This window comes from Pipistrellus kuhlii, unplaced genomic scaffold (genome assembly GCF_014108245.1).
Source record: "Pipistrellus kuhlii isolate mPipKuh1 unplaced genomic scaffold, mPipKuh1.p scaffold_m20_p_1, whole genome shotgun sequence".
Taxonomy (NCBI): Eukaryota; Metazoa; Chordata; class Mammalia; order Chiroptera; family Vespertilionidae; genus Pipistrellus; species Pipistrellus kuhlii.
In genome coordinates this window covers 117,247,383-117,257,131 of record NW_023425404.1, presented here as the reverse complement: position 1 = coordinate 117,257,131, position 9,749 = coordinate 117,247,383, and the positions used below count along the sequence as shown (strand labels likewise).

Here is a 9,749-nt window from a genome sequence, read left to right as displayed (position 1 = left end):
TCCTGGTTCATAGATTGACACTTAACCACAGAGCCTTGCTGGCCAGGCTAAATGGGCCCATTTTAAAGGGGCATCATGGTAATTGTTATAGCATCTGGAGTCAAACTGTGAAGCTTGAATCTGGGATTCAGTGTTTGTGTGCAGAGGTGGGTTATTTACCCTTGTGTGCCTAAGTTTCCTCACCTGTCGATGGGATTGTTATATGAATTAAATGAGATAATGAATACTAAAAGATTAGAAAAATACCTATTTATAACAAAGGCTCAATAAATGTTAGCCTATATTACTATTAGTATTTTTATCAAATTGGTAGTAGAATTTATGAGGATTTGGGCACTATTTGTGCTGTGGTCAGGCTGCAAAGCACATACTCAGACAACAGGGCTCTGTGGAGAAAATACATTTGCTCTTGGGGTCACAAGAGGCCAGGTTACAGGGGATTGGAGTTCCAGTCCCCTCAGCAGTGAGGTCAGGGTTGCAGGGGACTGGAGTATCAATCCCCTCAGGAGTGAGGCCATTTTTTAAATCTGAGCAGTAGACTTCATTAAAACTGGCAAGTGACATTAGGAATGACCTCATCTTTCAAGAGAGATTTCATCTTCTCCACCCACAGCAGGGGGTGTGGTTTTACGATATTAAAGGCTCATTAATATGGCCATATATTCATAAAACATGTGATAGCATTCATATCACAAAAAAATATGCACACATATCAGAAAAAGGATTATTCCCTTGTACCATGATAAAAAAAAAAATTATTATTGGTATTACTTAATGAGCTGAGGCTCTTAAAACTATTACTTAAGGAATACAAGTTTTGAACAAGGTGGTATTTCCCCTTATCACTGGGCAAATATTTACAGATGGTTACTTCAACAAAAGTTATTTAAATCTATACTTTCTGAGTATTTTTTTGGCTCACAAATATTTTAATGATATCTTAGGGGGTCAAATGCAACATGTTTATTTCCAAGAAGATACTAGTATAGCAAGATTTGCAAGATGATCTTCATTCACGTCCATCTTTTATAGATTTATGACTAGTTTTATTTTTAGGCAAATTCATCCACCAAAGCAGTTTGTGATCATGTGTGTGATAAAATCTTCAAAGTAATTTTTGTTATAAGTAGATGCTGGAAGCTACCCATTGTCTACACTATTATGAAAGTACTGCAGGGAACACACAAGGCTGATGGACCTTGGGCTTTAGCAATGGCTAAAAGCTATGCATCAATTATTCTGTTGAGACAATGGTGGCTGAAGACAATTTCCTAACATGATAATCTTTTACTGTTTACCAAACCTTACCTTTGATATTCGTGTTTGCTTTGCTAAAGGGAAAATGTATATTCTAGTAAATAACAAGTTCTGGGTCCAGAGATTCAGAGAGCCACTCCACTAGAGAGTAAGTCCTCTGGCTAGCTCCCCACATGCCTTGTAAATTTGTGTTTCTTGTCTAGTATATCCATTTATGTGTAGCCCCTTCCCAGATCCTGAATCCTCATTGCAAAAAGTTGTGGCAGGTAGAATTTTTTTTTTTTAAGTAACATACATTGTTAATGGTCTTGCACTATAAGTTTTGTGCTGTTCAGGAACCTACAGCAGCTCCCATTTTATCATTGGAGGAACTAATGCCAAAGGCAAGTTACTTACTTCTTGCCCCCAGGGAAGACTGTCTGCTCTACTCAAAGCTCACTAGTCACACAATTGTTCTAGTTACAAACTGAGGGAGCACTCATCAGTGATGATGATCATGAGGGAAGAAGAATTCATCACCACTTTGACTAATAGAGATGACAGGTACAGTCCCTGCGTGGGGGCCCATTTCTAAAGGAGATTGATGGGGTGGGGAGGGTTGCCATATTGATTGCCAGTCAACATGAAAGAGAAATTTGGTTTAAAATGAAATATGAGCCTTAAAAGGAGAAAGCACGGGTATGGGAGGAGAGGGGAAAAGAAGGAAATGGGAGTAGTTGATGGCCTAGAGACAGGATCTATCACATAATAATGGAAAGTAGGTCTGTAAAATAATTGACCATAGGCCAGAAACCATAGCCAGTTAGGAGACTATTAAAGTGCGTAAAAGTGTAAAGCTAGATGAGAAATTGGTGGGCATGTCTCCATCTTTTGTATATATTAGGATCCTTTACAGTTTTGTCCAGATTGGATTTAAACACCTGCATGTTTCCATCTTGTGCCTTTTCTGAAGATTGGACAGGAAAGCCCACCCATGGGAAGTCAGTTCTCCCTGCACTTTAATTCTCATTACCAGAGAGAGGCTTCCTGTCCTGCTTCTTCTTAGGCTAAAGATTGTGTGGGCCTCCTCACCTTCTAAATTGCAGGAGATAAAGGGACCACAATCACCCTACCTGTTTTCCCTGCTATTCTGCTTCTCCTCCCAGTGAGAAAAAGGTGTGGGGAGTAGGCATCCTAGGAGTCTGAAGGCCCCTTGGGCACTAAGAGGTTCAAGGATTGGGTGGGGTATCTCCAGGGAGCATTGGTGGGTGGGGCTGGGGAAGGAGGACCAATTACCACTGAACAGCTGGCATCTGGAGCTGCCTTAACAAATAGTGATGTTAGCAGTAGGATTTCCTGGGCAAGATAAAGAAGTCCTGAGGCTCCTCTTGGATATCAGAGCCAGTAATCCATGAATCTCACAGAAAGGCCATCAGCCTTGAGGATAAACTCTCAAAATGACTAACGACTGGGCCATGGTAGGGATTGGGTCACCTCAAAGTTCTCTTGCTTTACCCTTTCCTGATCTGTCTGCAGAAGTTAAGCTCCATTCATTCCTTGGAGATTCAGGGAGCCATTTGCTAGAGAGTCTAAATTCCTATAAGCTCATCCATCCTCATCTTCATACCCTCTCTAGAACCACAACTCTGCCCCTACGACACAGGGTTGTCAGCCAACACCCCTGTCTATCCTCCTCCCCCAGTACATCCACAAGCCTCAGATGAGGGCAGGAAGAGAGATTAATCCTTTGCCTCTCACTTCCCAAGTGTATCATCCCATCTGCCTCCAAAGCCTGTCTGAATAGCTGACTCCATCCTGAGTCACACCTTCTCAGCCAGAGATGCCCCATTCCATGGTTTCATCTCCACAGACAGATTTCTTAAGCCTCTTTAATCTGCATCTGGGGTTCCACACTCATGATTTCATCACTTCCCAAAGGCCCCACCTCCTAACACCATCACATTGGAGGCTAGGCTTCAACACATGATTTTGGGGGAACATAGATATTTAGTCCACAGAAGCATAGCATTAGCCCGGCCTTGGGGAACAGAGACCCGAATGGAGAGTTGGTGTTGGCAGGCACAGGCCAAGTGAAGAGTGAGGGGCCCTGGGGAGAGGAGAGAAGCCCAGAGGAAAACAAGGAGGGCAAAGATGGCTGGGGGGGTGAGATTGAGGTTGTTGGGCCTGGAGGACTCTGTTAAAAAGCTTGAGACAACAGGCAGGTGCTGAGGGTTTGCAGCCAGGGTGTGATCTGATTTGACTTGCAGTGTAGACAGATCCTTTTGCTGACGTAAGAATAAAATGGAAGTCTCAGTTTTTTTGGTGGTTGCGAAGCTTGGGTGATCTGGCCCTGCTGAGGATGTCGGATCTCATTGTCCTCTTCTAAAGGCCCTCAGTAACATAGATTGATCCTAAAAACAACAACAAAAACACACACACAAAGCAAAGGTGTCAGGACTGGTGCAAGGTAACCTGTTTCAATGATCCTGATGATAGGTGGGTTGAATAAGGTGACAGAGGGAAGGTGCCCTCTGGGCTCATCATAGAGTTACAGGATAACACCCAAGAGTCAGGAGCAGGGAAGACTATAACTCAGAGATGAGTGAGGAGGACTGAAGCTTCAAAACAGACAGCTACCCTACTGTCTAGGCCACCTCATTCTCAGTCACACAAAGTTGATCCAACCTTGAGGCGGCCCCAGGGCCAGCAGCAGCTTTCATGAGAGCCATCTTACCATATTTATGAAAGGTGTCAGGCCTGGACCACAGAAAACTATAGAATTAAGATGCTTGGCTATCTTATGAGGCCTACAATTCCTTCAAAACTGAGTCATCGGATGTGCTATCCCTTTGGCTCCTCTGTCTGAAGGTGGACACTGTAAAGGCCCAAGAGAGAATTCCTATGACACCATTTTCTCAACATTCCATCTCAACCCCCTCTGGCAGTCTGTTATTTTGGCATCTACACTTGGCAGCCATTCCTCTGAGATACGTCACAGACCTCATTGTTGATGTCACCATTTCACTGGCTTAGAAGAAGCTGCAGTGTTGATGTTGTAACATGTGTGGTTTTGATGAATTTGCTGTAACGCAGAGCCTGAGGGGCAGTCCAGGCAGTGGTTTTGATGAATTTGCTGTAACGCAGAGCCTGAGGGGCAGTCCAGGCAGACCTGGCTTGGTGGGCTGGGAGGCATCAACTCATAGACTTCACTCCAACTGTGTCTGATTTTGTTGAACCAGGATCACACAGCCAGCCAATGCCCACTTATCTTTGGCTAACTGGGTGCCAGAGAGTATGTGAAGAAATGCAATAAAAAAGAGAAACTCCAAAGTGGTGTGTGACTGTAAGTTTGAACTTGCCCACTAACATTTTCTTAAATTGTATGCATTTTGCTTTTTGTTGGAAGGTTTTATTTATTTTTAAAGTTAAAAAATTTCTGCCGAAACCGGTTTGGCTCAGTGGATAGAGCGTCGGTCTGCAGACTGAAAGGTCCCAGGTTCGATTCAGTTCAAGGTCAAGGGCGTGTACCTTGGTTGTGGGCATATCCCCGGTAGAGGGTGTGCAAGAGGCAGCTGATTGATGATTCTCTCTCATCGATGTTTCTAACTCTCTATTCCTCTCCCTTCCTCTCTATAAAAAAATCAATAAAATATATTTAAAAAAATTTCTTTCACTTAGAGTTTATATTCAATATTATTTAGTATTAGTTTTAGGCATAGTGGTGGCATAGTGGTTAGAGCATCATATATTTTACAAAGTGTTCCTTCTGATATTTCCTGTACCTAATTGATACCACACATAGTTTTTAAAGTATTAGTGACTATATTTCCTGTGTTGTAGTAGGGAGGTTTTACATACATATGAAAGTGAATAGAATGCAATAAGGAGCCCACTCCTTCATTACATCATCAAAAATGATTAACTCATAACCAACCTTATTTCATCTCTAGTTCCCTTATGTGCCCTTAATATTTTTAAGCAAATCTAGATAACACATAATGCCATCCTTAAATATTTTAGTATGAAACTCTAACAAAAGCTTTTTATTAGAATTGCTAGGTAGGAGAAAATTAAGTGATTTAAAGTTCTCTTAATGTGCCGAGTAAAGAAAAAGAGGAAGAACAGACATTGCTGATTCATGTTGAAGACTTGCACACACATAAGGGGCTCACTGGTGGCAGGGTGGTCTCTGTTAAGTTGCGAGTGGGACCTCAAAGGTCTCACCCACTCCTTTCTGGCTGTTGAGGTGAGGAATTCGCCTTGGGGGGACAGTGAGGAGTAGTTGTGCATGTTGATTCTCTGGGTAGAGATGGAGGATAGCAAGTAGTTGACCTTGGTCCTATAAATTGTCTTTTGAGTCCCGAGTTTCAGGTAGAAGCTTAGGTAGCTGTTTCATGAGGGACGTGTGAGACTCTGTGGGTGAAGACAGACATTATATTCTGGTGCCAAAGTGGCCCCGGAGATTTGGGCTGTGGAAACACTGGGAGGCAGCAGCCTGTGTCTGGGTTACCTCGAGGGGGACACCAGTAGCAGCAGCTGTGGTACGACGTTCGAAAGGCTGTCCAAGTAGAAGATAATGAAGGGCTTTAGGAACAAGACAACCAAGGTGCAGAAGGCTCTGTTGCTGATGGAAGCTGATGGACTAAAGAGGGCATGTAGGACACCCCTAAGAGCCATTACGTCTTTCTGAGAGAGGGGTGTGTCAGTCAGACTGCTCCCCAGCCTTGAGAGCTAGGTGTGGTGAAAATGGATCCAGTATGCAGATAAAATAGGACTGAGATTGGGACTAGAGCACAGGGTGGTGGTCACAGCTAACAGCAAGGAGCGGTAGCATGAGACAACCATAAACTTGGGAGGGGAATTCAGGAGAAGCAGGATGTGGGCTCTGGAGCCACATGCCTGCATCTGAACCCTCACTCTGCTGCTTTGAACTACCGACTTAACCCTTCTGCACCTCCGTTTCCTCATCTGTGAAGTGGAAGGTGCTCCCCGTAGATTGCTTTTGAGGGTTGAAGGATTAATGTGTGCAAAATGTTTCAAACATTGTCTCATGCATGTTAAGGACTCAGGCAGTGCTAGGTATTGCTGTTGTTCTTTTTATTACTATTATCAATGTTGACATGATGCTGATGATAAGAAGAGGGAACCCTGTCACTGAGTAAAGTCCCACACCTTCAGCACCGGCTCAAGCTCCCACCTGCTCTGACTCACCTTGCCTGTCACTTCCTAAGAGAACTCAGCTACATTTCCCACACACCCTACTACGCTTTTCCTGCCTTTCCCTGGGATTCTCCTCTCCACCCACGGAAGCTGCAGTTCTCACTTTGAACCCTTTTTCAAGGGCTTTCTCTGACATCACTTTCTTGGTCGAGTAGGAGCTCCCCTTCCAACTCCCAGGGCCTCTGCTTTCTCGGCTGATGTGACTATGTCAGGCATACCTTTGAGAACCGTGCTAACCACAGGGCTGAACGCCCTGAAGGTACAAATTCAGCTTTATTTAATCCAACAAACACTAAGTGGTGGTGGCCATGTGCAGGCCCTTGGTAAGGCATTGGGAATTCAAAAGAGAAAGACGTGACCAGATGTGAATGTCCAGTTGAAAAACCAATGAGTCAACAAGTACAATGCCAGATACATCAGATGTGAAGCAAGATCTCTGGGAGCAGAGGACTCTTAATTTTCATATTTTCCACAAGACACTCTGTCACATATCAGCGGATGCTCAAAAGCAGTTTGCATAAAAGAGAGTGTTAACTCAACGGAGGCTTTATCTGACTGTGCAGACTACTGTACCCCAGGACTCTTGGCTAACCCCTCCTGCAGGGTTTTTAGGCAGCTGGAGCTCTGAGAAGGGAATGCCTGCATTCTTCCCCCCCAGGTCTGGGCCAAGGCTGCCAGAGATGGTGGGAAAAGATCTGCTGAAGGAGTATGAAGCTTAGGATATGGCCTGAATGTCTCCACTCTGCCCCCACCTCAGGTCTACCTGTCCCGGTGGGAAGGAAAATGGTGGTCTTCTTCACTGGAGGTGTTTCACTTACACCTGGTGAGGCCACTGAAGACATTCCACAGCCTCATCCCGGGGCACCCGAGGATCCTCTCCCTGGGAGTCACTCACTGGGTGTGGTGTCTGGGACAGGAAGATAAGCCAGCAGAGTGGAAGTAGACGGCCAGGTACCCCATCCTTTACAAGAGAGCAGTCCTGCCCGGCCATGACTAAGGAAGAGTGAGGGTCATGGTTACGATGCTCAGTACCCAGCTTCTCCACCTGACCTTTTAAACAACAGTCACTGCTAAACATTTCATCTGTGGACAACCATCTCCCTGGTCTCTATGTCACCTTGATCCCTGCCTGCTCTCCAAGCCTGAGCGTCTATGAACTTAATGACTATGCTATTATACTGATTTGCTGTGTGCATGGGGCCTTGGGCATTATTTTACAGATGATAGTAATAGCCCACCTTTACAGAGAACTTGCATGTGCCAGGCCCCAGGTTTGCCTCCTCATCTAACCTTTACAACAGAGCTCTGAGGCAAGGACAGTTATCACCCCCATTTCACAGGCGAGGGAACCAGAGCTTCAGGAGATCAAGCATAAAAGCGTCAGTGCTGGACCTCACCCCTCCTGTCTTCGGTTGGTGAACACCCGGGAACTGCATCATAGGATAGGCTCCTCGGCAGCCAGTGCTAGGCTTTAGTTTTCTGCCATTTTCTGTAAATGACCACTGATTGATTGCTTGACTCATAAGACTGTTTTAAGTAAAATAGAATATGTGTCTTTTAAGGAACTCAAATCCCTTAGAAGATCATTTCCAACCTGTTTCCAAAGAATCTCTGGGCAAGAACAGTCTAATACTCCTGACCCTGCAGGCTTCCCCCTCCCGCGCCCCCCCCCCCCCCTCCCGCGCCCCCCCCCCCTCCCCCGCACCGGGACTGACCTTTTTTTATTTTATTTTTTATTATTATCACAGACGCTGTCTGGAGACAAAGCCGAGCGCCAAGAGAAAGAGGCCAAGACTCGAATGTATTTCAGACAAGACCCCGAGGACTGAGTCAGACTTCTGCACAGAACACCGAGTCTAATTTTAGATGACTCGACTCGACTTAGCCCTTTAAGCTCTGCCAGTTAGTTTTGGTTACGTGTCATTGTTTAAAGTTTAAATATTCTTTGCATTTTTTTTTTCCTCCAAGAGTGCAGTTAAATTAGATGCTGGTCGAAAGGACAAGTTATTTGTGGATGTATGTGCCTCCCCCATTAGGCTTCGCTGCCTGCGACTTTCTGAAGCCGCCTGGGAAGGTGAGCTGTATATAGATCAAGAGAGTGTGTATGAAAACTGTTTAGATAACGATTGCAAGGTGCTCAGAGAAGACCTGACTTTATTTAGACATTCTGTTTCTTCACAGTTTCCTTCCTGGGAGGACTCTTGGCTCTCTTTCTCCGGACAGTGTGTGTGGGGGTTAAGGAAAAGGCAGCATGTGGGGGTCTGGGGAGGGCGGCGTGACTGCCAGACCAGAAAATAATAGATTTTTTTTTTATTGTGAAAGAGATTGCATCATTCATATTTGAAATTCCCATATGGTACAATTTTATTAAATTTTGATATGACCCAGGTTCCCAGAGGTATTGTGGATCTTGGAAGAGTAAAAAAGGGCCCAGGCCACTTGATCAAAGATCAGAAGTTCAAAGACGGCCAAGGTGGTGCATAACTGCATGAAGGTCAACTCTAAAATATGTGCGAACATGTTGTTCGCCATTTATTAAGCTCTATGCAGAGGCATTTTTTTCTGGAGGGAGGTCCCATAAAAAAGTTCATGGACTTAAAAAAAAACACATCTACATAAAGCTGAGTTATGGCTGCTGGACGAATCTGCCACATAGGAAACTCTTGGAAGAGAATTATGGCTTATATCATCTGTGATTTATCTGGGTCCAAATGCACTGAAACACGCAACAGTCTTGAGTTGGAACAGCATCTACGTCCTCCAAAGTCTCTCCTGCCTCCAAGATGGGGACTCGGGACAGGCTGCCCTCATCACTCACAGAGGACAATGGAAACACACGGCTGGCTGATTCATGGCGCTGAAATACTAGAGCTGTCCCCAGGGGCTCCTTGTTTTAAAGTCAACTCAATAAATATTTATGAGAACTTTCTATGTACTGGACACTCTGTCCAAGGCTGAGTGGGATTCAAAGACGAGTGGGATACAACACACACTGGGAAAGTCCCCTGGGAGAGCCCTGTTGCTGTAAGAACTCTGAAGAGACCATCTATTGTACCTCTGGTGAAGGTGCCAGGGCCCTCTTCACAGCCAGGTGGTGATGCAGAGGGCGGCATGACTTGCAGGGTGGTGGGGCCCTTCCTGTGCCCACGTAAACCCGCGGGAACAAAGGCAGGGCCTTCTCCTCCTGGGTCCTGCGACGATAGTGCCCTTGCCCCTCATTGCTAGCCAGCAGCCCGCTCCCAGAGTAGATAGCCAGAGTGCACAGTCCCTTTCTCATGCTGGGAGGAGGCTGT

General features: G+C 45.2%; 1 long non-coding RNA gene across 1 annotated transcript; it reads left to right on the top strand.

Moving 5' to 3' along the window:
* The first annotated feature begins 8,205 nt into the window (after nt 1–8,205).
* Nucleotides 8,206–9,018, top strand: LOC123652021. Its single transcript, XR_006741050.1, has 3 exons — nt 8,206–8,530; nt 8,638–8,690; nt 8,845–9,018. It is a non-coding gene; the product is annotated as an uncharacterized LOC123652021 (long non-coding RNA).
* The last annotated feature ends 731 nt before the right edge of the window (nt 9,019–9,749 follow it).